The following is a 16,984-nucleotide window of genomic DNA, read 5'->3' as shown; positions in this document are numbered from 1 at the left end:
TTTTGGTTTTTCAAGACAGGGTTTCTCTGTGGCTTTGGAGCCTGTCCTGGAACTAGCTCTGTAGACCAGGCTGGTCTCGAACTCACAGAGATCCACCTGCCTCTGCCTCCCGAGTGCTGGGATTAAAGGCGTGCGCCACCATCGCCCGGCCTTAGAGAATACTTTTATTGTTTTTGTAATCATGCCCTCATAGATAAGACCTTATATTTTTAATATAGTGTGTGATTCCTGTACTAATAGAAAAAATAAGCTTAATGTTTCCCAATTAATATTGCTGTTATTTGTTGCCAACTCAACGTGGTAAATTAGGATACTTTTTCCAAAGTTGAGAGCATAGCTAATATCTGCAAAGATTCCAATCATGTAAGTACATATATTTGTAATAAAACAACAACAAAAGTATTATGTTATCCATGAGTAGTAGCAACAGCTTTCCCAGGTTCAGCTGTCATTTGAACAAACTTGTAGAGACATCCAGCACTCTCCATTAAAGGAGGAAAAAGGTGAAAAACCAAATCCCAGAAAACAGCCCCGTTCAGTTACTGTTGGGCTTGCTTCCTGGCACCATTTTTTAAAATTATCGTCTCAATTGTCATCTGAAGAGAAAAGATTCTGAGTAACACTATTAAAAGCAGCTCCGAGAAGCTAGGTATAGTGGCACACCCCTTTGATACTAGCTCTTAAAAGGCAGAAACAGACAGATCTCTGAGTTCAAGGCCCACCTGGTCTACATAGCTACAGGGTAAGGTCCTGTCTCAAAATAGAAACAGCTCAAGGCTGGAGAGAGAACTCAGTGGGTTAAAGGCACTGACTGTTCTTCCAGGGGACCTAGGTTCAATTCCCAGCACCCACATGGCAACTCACAACTGCCTATAATTCCTGTTCCAGGACCCATGGCAAAACACAATGCACATAAAATAAAAATAAATAAATTTTAAAAAAAAAGAAAAGAAACAGCTCTGAGATACTGGGCAGGTAGTTCAGACATCAAGAGTGCTTGCTACTCTTGCAGAGAACTTGGATTTGATTTGCAGCACACATATCAAGTGGCTAACAACAGCCTGTGATTCCAGTTCCAAGGAATGCGGTGGTCTGCTCTGGCCTCTGTAGACACCAGGCAGACACACAGTGCACACAATCCATGAGGTTAAACAAATCTTGTAAAAATGTAACAACAACAAAACCCAGTACTTTTAAAGCTTGGCCCTTACTACGCATCATAAATCCAGTACTGTCCTCCATTTATAATGCTTTCCCAGCAAAGGCCCCAAAGCATAGTGTGACGCAGATGTAGAGAATGCTCTCTCCTGGGTGGGATGTCCTTTCATTTGTGGCATAGTTCTAAGCATTTACTCGTTGTGAGCCAGCTACAAGTCGGTTTAAAAAAATAATAATAATGAAAACAATTCTCTAACACAAAGCTCTACACCACTGAATTTGTACAGAGATAACCCAGTGGAGGCAAGCAAGACTCAGCCTCACGAGCACTTTGCATGCTTTGGTTTTTGTTATTTTTGTGTGGCTCTTGTGTGAAAATGTCAATTCTGCGGCTGGAAAGATGTCTAAGTGGTTAGGAGCATGTGTTGCATTGCTCTTGCAGAGGACCCAGATTCCATTCCCAGGACCCGCAAAATGGCTCATAACCACCTGTAACTAGTTCCATGGAATACAGTGCCCTTTGCTAGCCTCTGAGGGCACCAGGCACACATGTGATACACACACACACACACACACACACAGAGTAAAAATAATAATGAATCTTGGGCTGGACCTAGTTTGTTTGTTTTGGTTTTGCTTTGGTTTTTTGAGACAGGGTTTCTCTGTAACAGCCCTGGCTGTTCTGGAACTCACTCCGTAGACCAGGCTGGCCTCAAACTCACAGAGATTTGCCCGTTTCTTCCTCATAAGTGCTTGGATTAAAGGTGTGCATGTCTTTAATCCCATCGCCAGCGAAGCAGAGGCAGATAGTTCTCTGAGTCTGAGGCCAGCCTGGTCTACAGAGCAAGTAACAGGATAGCCAGAACTACACAGAGAAACCTTATCTTAGAAAAAAACAAACAAAAACACCCAGTTAAAAGCCAGAAGTGGTAGTAAATGCCTTAGTCCAAGAATTTAGGAGGCAGAGGTCTCTGAGTTCAAAAGCAGCCAAGTCTATGGATTGAATTCTAGACTAGCCAAGGCTATGTAGTGAGACACCCCCCCCAAGCCTATTGAGAGGTGCTTAGTGATGTACCTAGCTACATCACAGTACAATTAGACTGGGCTGCTCGGGTGCCTACACTAGGAATGTGGATTGAGTCCAAGAGTTCAAGCTAAAGGAGACTCATCTAAAAAAAAATTAAATTAGCTGGGTGGCAGTGGTGCACACCTTTAATCCTATCATTCAGGAGGCAGGTGATCTCTGTGAGTTCGAGGCCAGCCTGGACTACAGAATGAGTTCCAGGACAGCCAGGGATACACAGAGATACACTGTCTTGAAAAACCAGGGGAAGAATCAAATTTAAGTGATTTCTAATAAATAATTCACAAAAAGGAAAAGAAGGCCAAAGAATTGGTTCAATGGCTAATACTGCTTGCCAAACAAGCCTGGGAACCTGAATTCTATCTTTGGACCCACATAAAGGAGAGAGAACCAACTGTAAAAAGTACTGAGTTCCACACATGCATTCTGGCACATCTCCCTAGAAATAATGATAAGTAGAAATGTTTTTAAAGGGAAAATCCAGCAACACACATGTTATTTGTGGGGCCTGGTGATACAGGCCATTAATCTCATCACCTGGAGTCAGAAGCAAGGAGGATCGCCACAAGGTAAAGACCAGCCCACTGTACATTCTGAGTTCCAGGCCAGCCGGGGATCCATGCAATGACTTTCTCAAAAGAAAGTTAAAGCCGGGCGTTGGTGGCGCACGCCTTTAATCCCAGCACTGGGGAGGCAGAGGCATGCGGATCTCTGAGTTCGAGGCCAGTCTGGTCTACAAGAGCTAGTTCCAGGACAGGCTCTAGAAACTACAGGGAAACACTGTCTCAAAAAACCAAAAAAAAAAAAAAAAAAAAAAAAAAGTTAAAAACAACCTTTTGGGCTGGAGAGATGGCCCAGAGGTTAAGAGTACTGACTGCTCTTCCAGAGGTCCTGAGTTTAATTCCCAGCAACCACAAGGTGGCTCATAAAACCATCTATTATGAGAAATAGTTTCCTCTTCTGACATGCAGGTGTACATGCATGCAGATACTGTATAATAAACAAATAAATAAATAAATCTTTAAAAAACACCTTTGGACTTCCATTTGTTTGTTATTCTTGTATACATTAACCCATTTATACATGCTTACTGTATTTACCTTTATTACATTGTAATAAAGAATCAGAACCTCAAAGTCAGCTTTGACTATCTGGAAATATCTTGAAACCTCAGTTCAAAGGAGAGAACTATTTCAGACATCAAGAGGCAGATAGGGATAACGAGGGCTGCATTCTAGGCAGTAGGAAAGGTTTGGTCAGCAAGAGACATAACGACAACAAAATTACAAGTATATGAGACACTTGTCTTGAGCTGCCTTCTTTATAACTCTGAAACCTGGACAATGAAGCGGTCCTCAGAGCAGCAGCTGAATGTGTTTGAGATGGCATGTCTCAGGAGGATTCTAGGTGTCACATGAAGAGATAGGCTGCTCAATTAAGAAACATCTCCATCTACAGAAGGAAGTAAACCACAGGATATGGTAACGGTGGTTGAGATACTTCGGTCATGTTATGAGAATGAATGACAGCAGATACCCGAAGATAGCACCTCTTGGAGGGGTGTACAGGATAAAGTGAAGAGGAAGGCTCAAAAAACATTGGATAGACAGAATAAAGGAAGACTGTGGAACCTTGGGTTTGACAATAACACAATCACCTAGGACTGCCCAGGATAGGAACAACTGGAGAACCGACATAAACGGGCTGCCCATGTATGCTTAAGCATTGCGGGAGTATAGATGAAGATGATGAAGAAGAAAAAGGAGAAGGAGAAGGAGAAGGAGAAGGAGAAGGAGAAGAAGAAGAAGAAGAAGAAGAAGAAGAAGAAGAAGAAGAAGAGCCACAATAAGTTGGGCCTTATAGGGTTTCAAGCCTATAGTCTAAACTACCCAGAAGACTGAGGCAGGAGGAACTCAAATTTAAGAACTGCCCTTGCTGAGTTCGAGACCAGCCTGGTCTACAAGAGTGAGTTCCAGGACAGGCTCCAAAGCCACAGAGAAACCCTGTCTCGAAAAAAAAAAAAAAAAAAAAAAAAAAAAAAGAACTTTCCTTGCAACTTGAGGATATAGGGTTCGTACATTAGGCATGCGTGTATGGCTGTGTATTATGTGCCTACAGTGCCTGTAGGCCAGAAAGGGTATCAGATGCCCTAGGACTAGAGTTACAGAGGTTATGAGCTGCTATTTGGATGGTGGGAATGAAACCCAGGTCCTCTGGAAGAGCTACCATTGCTTCTGAACCATTTTTTTTCAGCTCCACAAACTTAACTGTAGGCATATAAATTCATCAGTTTATTTGCAATACTTGATGGGAAACTGTTTCATCGCCTTCAGCAACAACATTCAGAGGAGGAAAGTTGACAAATCAGCTGAGCAAGGCTGAAGTGGCAAAGGTTCCTTCTAGAAAGCTAATGATTCGTGAAATGTTTTTGCTTATTAAATTAATTAGGTGGTGTTCTTTAAGAGCTGTTGGCACACAGACGTGGACAGACTGTTCCTATCTATACTATTGGTCTGCATTTTTTCCTTTACTACCCATTTCCTAATTTTTAGTATTTGTTAATGGCTTAGAAGAAGAAGCTAGAAAAACAGTACCATAGTCTGAGTGTTAGTTATTATAAATGCTAGATTGTGTGAATGTCAGGTGTGTGTGTGTGTGTGTGTGTGTGTGTGTGTGTGTGTGTGTGTGTGTGTGTGGTGTGGTGTTTGCTTTGAGACAGGTTCTTGCTAATATAACCAAGCTGACTTTTCTATCTCAGTGCTTCAGGTTCTACTTCCTGAGAGCTGAACTTTCACACTTGACCTCCACACCCAATGTTTATGGTTGCATGTGTTCGTGTATCTAAATGTACTGCCTTAGCCCTGGGAAGTTCTCCATGATCTGGTAAATAAAACCACACCGACGCACATGCATGCAAGCAGCCCTCACTCAGTGGATAGTAAAGAAACAGAAAAGACATGAAAATAGGAGGGGCCATGTTGGGAAGAAGGTTCTAGAGTGGGAAGTGGGTAAGAGAGGGAGGTGAGGGTGAGTATGAACAAGATCCATTTAAAATGATCAAAGATTAAATTAGTTTCTTCTGTTGTTGCTGTTGTTTTCAGGCAGGATTTTCCTTATGTAGCCCTGGCCATTCTGAAACCTGCTCTGTAAACCACACTGACCTGAATTCAGAGATCTGCCTATCCCTACCTCTGGAGCCCTGGGATTAAAGGTGGGTGCCACCACACCCGGCCATATTTTTAAATTTTTCTAAAACTATAATGTAGTGGCTTAAAACAGGATTTGTTTATGGCTCATGATTCATGTAGTGCTGAGCCCTGCTGGACTCACATGAGACTGCTTATATACCGTAGTCACCAGCAGTTTAAATAAGGTGCCTGCTACATGATGGGCTCACCCCCGTGGCTGGCAGGCAGGTAGCAGAGGCTGTTGGCTTAATTGCATGAGTGCTCCTCTAATTAGAGAGCTCTACCAGGATGGCCTCATTTCTTACCTGATCCTCACACACTGAAAAAACAAAAACATCAATGCAAGGGTTTATCAAGGCCCTGCTTGCCTCATGTTTGCTAATGTTGGAGTAGCCAAAGATAGCCACATAGCTATCCCCCTGTGATTCCTCTCCCAGAGGTTTACAAACATCCCTAGTGATTTGGGGAAGAATTCTGTGTCTGTCAGGTTTGAGAGGTGATATATAATTCAGCGGTAACACTTCACATGTCGTTTGGATGAGGAGACCTCATCATACCAGATAAAGGAAAGAAAGTGGAAAAAAAAAAGAGGGAAGGGATTATGTTAGAAAGAGAAAAACAAAATGCACTTGATTGGCAACAGCGACACTTTAAATCAGTGGTTTCTTGTTAATAAACAGTATCCTGGATTTTCTAAAGGAAAAGATGGTTTAGCAGTCCAAGGGGCCACACCTGGTGATGTCTTCTTGCTGGCAAAGTCCCTATGCAGTGCAGGTATCACCTGGTAAGGGGCTAGGAATGTGCATCTGTCTCCTGCACACTCACCTGACACTCCCCTTCCCAGCTTTAATGACTTTATCACCTCCCTATGGCCCGGTCTCTAAACACCTTAATTGGATTAAGTTTCCACCCTCTTAACAACTTAAAATAGTGATTAAGCTCCAGCAGGAATTTCCCAGAAGACAAACATTCAAACACAACTGGCTGATCCTCCAAATTAAATACAGAGCTCTAAAAAGGGCCAGAAGGATGTCGTTTCAATATTCTTATCTTCTCAGATGTTATTTTTTATTTTGTCCTGAAAAGTGAAGGGCAATTTCAATGGCATAAATTCAGACTTTTCCAGTTAAAATGCTCTGTGACTCTGAGACCCAGACCTACCAAGCTGGTAACGAGCATTTTAGGATCCCTTCTCATTCCAACCTCAACAATTTCCATGTTTTGGGTGGAGAGGTTGTATGTCTAAGTAGGGAGTCATTGACTAGTAAATGAGCTCGAGAACATGTTGGTTGCCTGCTGGTTTTGTATTGTTTGGGACAAGAGAATAATTTACGAGGTTTCTTTTGATCCCTTCTGCTTATCCAGTTAAATAACTATTTGATGGAGGAGGATCATTTCTTTTTCTTTCCTTTTTATTCTCCTCTCCTATGTCAGTTTCCCCTCCTTCCTCTCCTCCCCGTCCCTCCTCCACACTTCCCTTCTCCCCCAGATCCACTTCTCATGTAGAAAAGGGCAGGCCTCCTAGGGACATCAACCAAACATGGCATATCGAATTGCAATATGATTAAGCACATCCCCCTCATATTAAGGCTTGATGAGGCAACCCAGTAGGAGGAAGGGTCTCCAAATCAGGCAAAATAGTCAGAGACAGTCTCTAATTCCTCTATTAGGAGTCCCACAAAAACACAAAGCTACATGATGCAGAGGACCGAGGACAGACCGACGAACGCTCCCTGGTTGTCGATTTAGTCTCTGTGAGCCTCCTATGAACCCTGGTTAGTTGATTCTGTGGGTCATTTTCTTGTGGTGTTCTTGACCCCTCTGGCTCCTACAACCTCCCCGCGCCCCCCCCCCCACCTTCTGCAGGATTCCCTGAGCTACACCTAGTATTTGGCTGTGGGTCTCTTCGTCTGCCCCCATCAGTTGCTGAATGAAGCCTCTCTGATGACAATTACACTAGGTCCCAGTCTACCATTGTTAACAGAGTATCATTAGGAATCATTTCATTGGCTTCTTACATTTTTTGGCCATTCGTATTTGGTTCTATCCAAGGCCTTTGGTTCCTGGCCCTTCAGGTAGAGTCAGGCATGGACTCCCTTTCTTGGCATGGATCTTGAGCTGGACCAGCCATTGGTTGGCTACTCCCACAGGTTCTGCGCCACCTTTACCCCAGCACATCTCACAGGCAGGACAAATTGTAGGTCAAAAGTTTTGTGGCTGGTTTGGTGTCCCAATCCCTCAACTGGAAGTCTTGCCTGGTTACAGAAGAAAGCCAGTTCTTGCTCCTTATCCCTGTTACTAGGAGCCTTAGCTAGGGTCACCCTAGTAAATTCCTGGGAGTTTCTCTTACGCTAGGATTCTACCTTACCCTAAATATCCCTCTCCCCCACCCCCCTTGAACTTTCCTTGTTACTTAGTCTCTCTGGGTCCGTGGATTGTAACATGATTATCCTTTTCTTTACAGCTAATATCCACTTCTAAGTAACCCCATACCATGTTTGGAGAACCATTTCTTTTAGCCTACCTACAGCAAATCATTCAAACTAAACCCAGTGGGTCGACCATTGAGCGACACCCTCAGCCTCCTCTCGCTCTGCCACTCTCTCCCTGCTCTTTTTATGTCTGAGAACCTAAAGGTAGAGGCTTTTGGAAATACGTCCCCAACAAAAAGCATCTTCCCAACTCTCTCCACTGTTCTAGTTAGGAATTGCTGAGTCACAGACTGCCTCACAACCTAGTTCTGCTCTTTGTTTTTGTTTTATTTTTCAAGACAGGGTTTCTCTGTGAAACAGTCCTAGCTGTCCTGGAACTAACTTTTTTTTTTTTTTTTTTTTTTTTTTTTTTGGTTTTTCGAGACAGGGTTTCTCTGTAGCTTTGGAGCCTGTCCTGGAACTAGCTCTTGTAGACCAGGCTGGTCTCGAACTCACAGAGATCTGCCTGCCTCTGCCTCCCGAGTGCTGGGATTAAATGCGTGCGCCACCACCGCCCAGCCCTCGTTCTGTTCTGAGAAGCCGGTGGGTGGAGTTTTGTGACCATCTCATACTGTAGCTGCAAGAACTACAATATGCGCAAAAATACCATCAATTTTGGGAACCACTAAAGAAGCATGTGCACTCGCCTAGGGGGACACTGAAATACGGCATGTGTGTGAAAAGTCAAAGAACAACTTGTGGGAATTTCAAATGCAAGCTGTAGGAGCTTGGAGGCAAGTGTTTGTACCCCCACCGAGCAACTTCAGAAGCTGTGCTTTTGCCTTCAAGGTCTGATCAATTATTTACTACTCTTAAAGACTCTTTATAGCCGGGCGGTGGTGGCGCACGCCTTTAATCCCAGCACTCGGGAGGCAGAGGCAGGCGGATCTCTCTGAGTTTGAGACCAGCCTGGTCTACAAGAGCTAGTTCCAGGACAGGCTCCAAAGCTACAGAGAAACCCTGTCTCGAAAAACCAAAAAAAAAAAAAAAAAAAAAAAAAAAGACTCTTTATTATGACCTGGACTCATAGAAGCTCTCAGCCAGGGCAAGCCGATGTTTCTCGGCAATCTGTTCCTGGTGTTTTCTTTGGCTTCATTCTGCTGGCCAAAAATTGAGCATGCTTCACAGCCTCTTTGTTTTTCCTAGTTTGTTGTTTCTACATCAGCGTTTGTATTGCAGGACGCGTGGAGGAACAGGCCCTAGGCTTCCTACCTTCTTTGTCTGAAGGCTTTCTGACGACGTATTAGTAGATGTGATGGCTATTCTTGGTTGTCATTATAACCATAACTGGAGTGAAATATAAGCCAGAAGTGGAGGCCACATTTGTGACCCAGATCTAGAGACAGGATGACACACGCCTTTAATCTTGACCTTGAGTCTAGAAGGCACTGATTTAATCTGGGCCACGCTTTCTGCTGGAAGCCTATATAAAGGACAAGGGAAGGAGGAAGGCTTTGTTCTTCGCCTGCTTGCCCCTCCTAGTCAGCACATCCATTCCTTCTCTGGGATCCAGCAGACCAGCTGAGACACCCAGCCTTGTGGCACTGAGCAGCTACAAAGTCAAGAGCTCTTAGATTGGCATCTACAGTGTATCCCCAAATAGCCTGTCCTTCCTTTCTGCAGTTCGTGGACTGTAACAAGCATGGCCATTTCTCATCAGGCACACTCTGCTATGGGGTCAAAACACCTTGTTACATGGGAAAACCTCATTTGTGGTTCCCACCGCTGATTCCAACCACATAACCCTTCCACTCTTAGCAACAGCAGATACTTCTGTGGGTATATACCTCTCATAGAAAGTACAAAGCTTGTGTCCATGTCCACTGGAAGGAATTTCTGACAGCCAGAGACTGGGAAGGAGATATTCAACTTCATTTTGATGCAGCCAATTGGCTAGAAGGCATCGCAAAAAAAAAAGTCCCACGGGGGCTGGAGCGATGGCTCAGAGGTTAAGAGCACTGACTGCTCTTCGGGAGGCCCTGAGTTCAATTCCCAGCAACCACAACCATCTGTAATGAGATCTTGTGCCCTCTTCTGGCCTGCAGGCATGGAGGCTGAACACTGTGTACATAATAAATAAATCTTTAAAAAAAAAAAAGTCCCACTATTTTTCTAAACGGTATGAGCAGGTAACAGATAATGAAGAGAAAATGAAAGTAGGGGAGGGGAAAACAATTAAGATTTGTTAATATTGTTGGTGTCCTAGCACTGGTGAGGTAGAGGTTGGAGGATTAAAAGTTCAAGACCATCCTCAGCTACATAGGGAGTGTAAGGCCAGCCTGATGCTTATGAGATTCTATTTCAAAACAAGTAAGCTAATTAACAAGTGAATATAAGTAAGGTTTCTACGGATACTTATGTGTTGGATCCTGATGTTTTCCTCCAAAGGGTATCTTACATTGGGTATCAAGTATTATAGAGTATGCCATTTCTGAATTTATCATAGAATGCAAATGATATACTTTCCAGTACCGTAGAAAAGGCATTGCTGCTCTGTGACTTTGTAAGCACTTAGGGGTCTTTTTACCCCCACTTTTGGTTTTGATTTGTTTTCTTTTATTTGAGACAGGGTCTCACTGAATGACCCAGCCTGGACACAGACTAATGACAATTGTGATCCTCCTGTCTGGCCCTTCCTGGTGCTGACCCCGATTACAGGCACATGTCACCACTCTGGGCTTCCTTCTCTCATTGCTCATGTGTTCTCACTTGATTTTGTGGCCATCTTTGTTTCTACAGTGGTTATAACCCTAGCTTAATAAAGAATGAAATATTGCTGGGTTTGGTGACTCATGCCTGTCATTCCAGCACACTCAAAGAGCAAAGGCAAGAGGATTGTGAGTTTGAGGTCAACTTGGGCCATTAGTCACCGTCACAAGTGGGGCAGGGGAAGACTACATCCTAAACCTTTAAAACCTACTGGTGCCACTATTTGTATTGGAAACACTTAGCTGGGAACAAAATGCTGCTATTTGCACCTCAAGCTCATTATCTTTTCCCACAACCCTTGATACTTTCATAGTGCTCCCATAATGGACCCAGTACATTCTGATTCAACACCGGTGTTATAAGTCAGGTCCCCAATGGCACAGGAGGACAAATCTTTAACGTTTTCTCCCTGACTGGGCATGGTGGTACACACCTATGACTTCAGTCCTCTTGAGGCAGAGGCACTTGGGTCTCAAATCTAAAGCCAGCTTGGACAGCATAGCATGACCTTACTGCAAACAAATTTCTCCTTCCTTAGTTCTCTATATGTTCCTGCAGTGCAGGGAATTGAAGGTAGGCACTTACACATGCTAGGCAGGCCATACTCTTAGCCCTTTTTCAAACTTGTTCTCCTTTCTGACATAGTTTCAGGTAGCCTAGTTTGGCCTCAGTCACCTGCGCAGCAGAAACTGGTCTTGAACGTCTCTTCCTCCTGCCTCCACTTTCATGTGCTGCCATGCCTGATTAAGTTTTGTTGGTTGTTGTTTTGTTTGTTGGTTGGTTGGCTTTTTGTTTTGGTTTGGTTTGGTTTTGGTTTTTCAAGACAGGGTTTCTCTGTGTAACTGCCCTGACTGCCCTGAAACATGCTCTGTAGACCAGGCTGGCCTCACACTCAGAGAAATCTACCTGCCTCTGCTTCCTGAATGGTAGGATTAATGGTGTGTGCCTAAACTGCCCACCAAATAATTCTAATAATTGTTATTATTGTTTGAAATTTGGGCAAAATTACTTTGCTACTTTTTTCTGAAAGCTTAAATATTTTTTTAAAAAGATTTATTTATTATGTATACAGTAGTCTTGGTATTCTGTCTGCATGTGTACTTGCAGGCCAGAAGAGGGCACCAGATCTTATTACAAATGGTTGTGAGCCACCATGTGGTTGCTGGGAACTGAACTCAGGACCTTTGGAAGGCCAGGCAGTGCTCTTAACCACTGAGCCATCTCTCCAGCCTGCTTAAACATTTTTTAAAATTAGATTTTACTTATTTTAAATGTAGGAGGGCATATGGTAAGGGCTTTCTAGTGCCACTCTGTGTATATGATGGTCAGAGGACAATGTTTCTTCTACCATGTGGGGCCCAGGTAGCAAACTCAGGCCTTCAGACTTGACAAGTGCCTTTACCCACTGAGAAATTTTGTTGGCCCAGGTGTTTGTTCTTTTGCTTTTTTTTTCTTTTAATATGGGGAGGTTTTCCTACAGGGCAGGAAACCCTGACTGCTCTTAGGCCTGGAGAGGGAGGGGGAGGGAGGGAAATGGGAGAAGGGGAGGAGGTGGAAATTTTTTTTTTTTTTTTTTTTTTTTTTTTTGGTTTTTCGAGACAGGGTTTCTCTGTGGCTCTGGAGCCTGTCCTGGAACTAGCTCTTGTAGACCAGGCTGGTCTCAAACTCACAGAGATCCGCCTGCCTCTGCCTCCCGAGTGCTGGGATTAAAGGCGTGCGCCACCACCACCCGGCGGAGGTGGAAATTTTTAATAAATAAATTTTAAAAATATGGGGAGGTTTTCAGCTTTAATAGACTTTTTTTCCAATCAGAAGTTGGAGGTGAACTAGGAAGATGACTTGGTCAATAAAATCCCAACCCTACAAACTCAGAGATTGAGTTTGAATTCCAGAACCCAAGTAAAAGCCAGCATACATGGGTGGCATATATCTTTAAGTCCATGCTGGGGACCAAAGACAGGTAGATCCCTGGACCTTATAGGTCAGCCAGTCTAGACAAATGGATGAGCTCCAGTTTCAGTAAGAGCCCCTTTCTTGCCTGGAGGTGGTGGCACATGCCTTTAATCCCAGCTGTTGGTAGGCAGAGGTAGATGGATTTCTGTGAGTTCGAGGCCAGACTGCTCTACAGGGCTAGTTCCAGGACTGCCAGGGGTGTTGCACAGAGTAACTCTGTCTCAAACAATATTAATTAAAAATAAAAAGACCCTTTCTCAAAGAAACGTAGAAAGCAAGTGAGGAAAACGTCTGACATCAGCTTCGGGTCTCCACACGTACAGAGCGAGTTCCTGGACTGGTTCCACAGTTACGGAGAAACCCTGCCTCGAAAAACAGAAACAGGCCAGGCGGTGGTGGCTCATGCCTTTAATCCCAGCACTCAGAGGCAGAGGCAGGCGGATCTCTGTGAGTTCGAGACCAGCCTGGTCTACAAGAGCTAGTTCCAGGACAGGCTCTAGAAACTACAGGGAAACCCTGTCTCGAAAAACAAAAAAAAAAGAAAAGAAAAACAAAAACAAACAAACAAAAAGACAAACCAACAAAAAAGAAATACACAGACCTCATCTCCAATATTAGTTATTAAAGACATGAAATATTATCATAATGGATTGGTTCACCTTTCATGCTATCTTAAATAAAGCAACTACAGTTAGTTAATGCAAACAAGAATGGTAGGCAATAGGTGGGGTGTATCTATTCTATGGTCCATGAACTACATATAATCCAGGATACTTATGAATGCTACTCAACACATTTGGAGACAACAACATCAAACTGCCATGTCAAAGGTTGCAGATGTCTGATGGGTACAAATTCTTGAAATTTACTGCAGTTATTGAAGCTTGCCTGTAAGAACTGCAGCTAAGCCTTGTTTATATGGGGAGTTAGAGGTGAGCCAGGGCTGCATAGTGAGATGCTGTCTCAAGAAAAGAAGTGGGCAGCAACAGATGGAGACAGAGGCAGAGACCCACACTGGAGCACTGAGCTGAGCTCCCAAAGTCCAGCTGAAGAGTGGGAGGACTGAGAATATGAGCAAAGAGGTCAAGACCAGGATGGGTTCACCCACTGAAACAGTCTACCTGAGCCAATAGGAGCTCACCAACTTCATTAGGAAATTTAAATATTGTTTGATTGACCGAGACAGGTTTTCCTGTAGCCCAGGCTGGACTCAACTCAATACGTAGCAAAGGATGGCCTTCAACTTCTGATCCTCCGGCCTCCATCTCCAGGTTTACAGGATTACAGGTGTGAGCCAGCATGTCCTTTTTTTTTTTTTTTTGTAAAAGTACACATGGGTGAATATCCAGCTGTGAGGGAATGTTCACTTACTGTCCATCGGTGTTCATGTTTGTCTGAGTTAGAACTGCCTAGGTTTGGGGCTGGAGACTCAGTGGTTAAGAGCACTGACTACTCTTCCAGAGGACCCGGATTCAATTCCTAGCACCCACATGGCAGCTCACAACTGTCTGTAATTACAGTTCCAGGGGACCCAACATCCATGGCAGAACATCTATACACATAAAAATATAAAAATTATTCCAGGACAGGCTCCAAAGCCATAGAGAAACCCTGTCTCGAAAAACCAATATATATATATATATATATAAAAATTAAGAACCAAAAAAGTTGCCTCGGTTTTGTGTGGATGAGAGGAGCATAAAAGGTAACATGAAACAGCTCTCACTTTTTAAACTTAGACTACAGGTAATTCTTCTCAACTTCACAACTGGATTTCTTTTAAATTCTAACAGTTTGACTTTGGGGTTTAATAAACATCGCTAGCAGAAGCCAGTTGGACACGGTAAGAGAGCTGTCAGATTGAGGAGATGTGTACTGTCGGATTTAAACCCTTTTAAAAGAGCATTTGGCATGAGTGGAAGGGTGCCTGGATATCAGCTGATTTGCAGCTTATAAATCCTTATCCGACAGGGGTGACGTCTACGCACTTACATTATTTCAGACACTGTCTCAAGACAGCAGAAAGAAAGCGGCATCCCTGTCTTTCCTGCAGACTGAGATTTGTTTCTCATCTAGGTTTTGGTTTCCTAAAAGAGAAGTCGTCCGTTCAGTGAAAACTGACTGTTTCTCTCATTCCTCTTGTAGGACCGTTAGCTTGTTACTGCAGCATCCCCGGAAGTTGAGCAACGGCACAAGTGGGCATCGTTTGGTTCTGGGTGGCCATGGGAAAACACGAGAGGTGAACACGGTTTTCTTTCCTGCCCTCCCCAAAGCCTGTAAGGTTTAGCGTTAAATGCCCCACCAGGTGGAATTTTGCCAAACCCAGGCCCATTTCTCCTCTTAGTCATTATCTGACTTGAAGTGACTGCAGCTCTTCTAACCGCCCCTTCTCTTGCCCCTGGGGAGTTAGCGCCTAGCACGACTGAAAGGTGATCTGGGTTAGAAATGTTTTTTCTATAGGAAACAGATTTGCAAGGATAGAGTTACACAAATCACCCTGGATGTGCTACACACAGAGAGTCAGACATCATCATCCTTAGTTACACACACACACACACACACACACACACACACACACACACACACACACACACCACTTTGAAAGGCAAGCTACCCAGGACAAAACGGCAGAGATACTCTTGAGTTTTCGTGTTTTTTTTTTTCTTTCTTGGTTTCAGAATAGCTGTTTCCTGCCTCTACAGCTGCTGGGTGTGTCCCTTCCCCTGTTCCTGTGATCTAAACCTAAAAAAGGAATCTTGAAAAAGAAGAAAGAACTTAAAGTCAAGTTCTAAGCTTACACATTTTCACACACCCACTGTGTATTTACAGGGTCCCATCTTAGATCTACAGGGTCGCAGTCCTTTCCATTGGGGAGAATGTTTTCGCCTTCCTGAAGGACTAAATCTTCTCAACCATGTTGCTTTATCAGAACAAAAAAGTTGAGGGGCTGGAGAGATGGCTCAGCGGTTAAGAGCACTGACTGCTCTTCCAGAGGTCCTGAGTTCAATTCCCACCAACCACATGGTGGCTCACAACCATCTGTACTGAGATCTGGTGCCCTCGTCTGGCCTGCAGGCATACATGGAGGCAGATTGTTGGATACATAATAAATAAATAAAATTAAAAAAAGTTGACATTCAATAGCACATTGTTTCAGCTTTGCAAGTCTACAACCTAAACACTGCTTCGGACTTGAAGCCACATTCCTTAAGATTCCCTCTTCCAAAGCAACCACCCAAGGAAGAGACAATAGAGGCCTTTAGTGGTTTATTAATGTGTTGTTCTCTACTCTGTGTTTCCCAAGCCTCTAAACCTGCTCCCAGGGGAGAACTATGATCCTATGGGAAACAGCCAGTGGAATGGGAGGAAAAAGGTCCCCGAGATATTTAACAGCTTATGCTCTACACAAATCAGAGCTCCCATTTTCTCCTGTCCATCTTGGAGCCTTGGAGCTCTGTCCCTGCTAGGCTTTTCTGTTAGCTCTTTAGCCAGCAAAATCACTTCTCCAATCAGCACCCTGTCCTTTAACCAGGACTGGGGAAACTTTGATAATGGAGATAAATGATGTTTTTCTCTGGACGTGGAAACATGATTCTAACCAAACATAATCAACGCTGTACTGCATTTGTAAAAACATGACTAGTAATTCCTTAGTGGGTCAACCCATAGCAAACCTTACGGTAAGGCCCTCTTTAGCTGATCCTATTGAGAGATCCCTCAATCAGTTATCCACAAGTATGGTTTGGTATATGGAATTTCCTATTGGTACTGAGGTGCATTTAATTTCAGTTCATTTTGGTGAGTCTGTGTATGTATGCACACATGCATGTGGGTGTCCATAGAGGCCAGAAGGGGGATCGGATGCAATGGAGCTGGAGTTACAGGTGACTGTGAAGCCTCCTGATATGCCCTTGACTGCTGAGCCATCTTTCCAACCCTCCCTCCCTCCCTCCCTCCTCCTTCTTCCCTCCCCCCCCCCTCTGTGAAGCCTCCTGATATGCCCTAACTGCTGAGAGCCATCTTTCCAACCCCCCCCCCCTCTCTCTCTCTGTGTGTGTGTGTGTCTCTCATCTTTCTATTGCTTGTTTGTTTGAGACAGGGTTTTACTGTGTAGCCTTGGCTGTCCTGGAACTCACTCTGTACACCAGGCTGGCCTTGAACTCACAGAGATTCCCCTTGCCTCTGCCTTCTGAGTGGTGGGATCAAAGTCATGAGCCTCCACTGCCCCTGTTGTTTTTTATTAAATACAGTGGCTGCCTCTGAACCAGCTGCTCTCTTAAACAGCAATTGCAACTCCAGCAGCTCCCAGCAGCTGCACTGGCCACAGCCATGTGGGAATCCTGTGTCCCCAGGCACCGATTCTATCACAACCAATAGAGGATCTAGATCTCTGTTCTTCTACAGAACTCAGGACTCAAAAA

Source organism: Arvicola amphibius, chromosome 18, assembly GCF_903992535.2.
Source record: "Arvicola amphibius chromosome 18, mArvAmp1.2, whole genome shotgun sequence".
In the NCBI taxonomy this organism is placed as follows: domain Eukaryota; kingdom Metazoa; phylum Chordata; class Mammalia; order Rodentia; family Cricetidae; genus Arvicola; species Arvicola amphibius.
The sequence above is the reverse complement of the archived record's forward strand: the minus strand, read 5'-3'. Positions refer to the sequence as shown.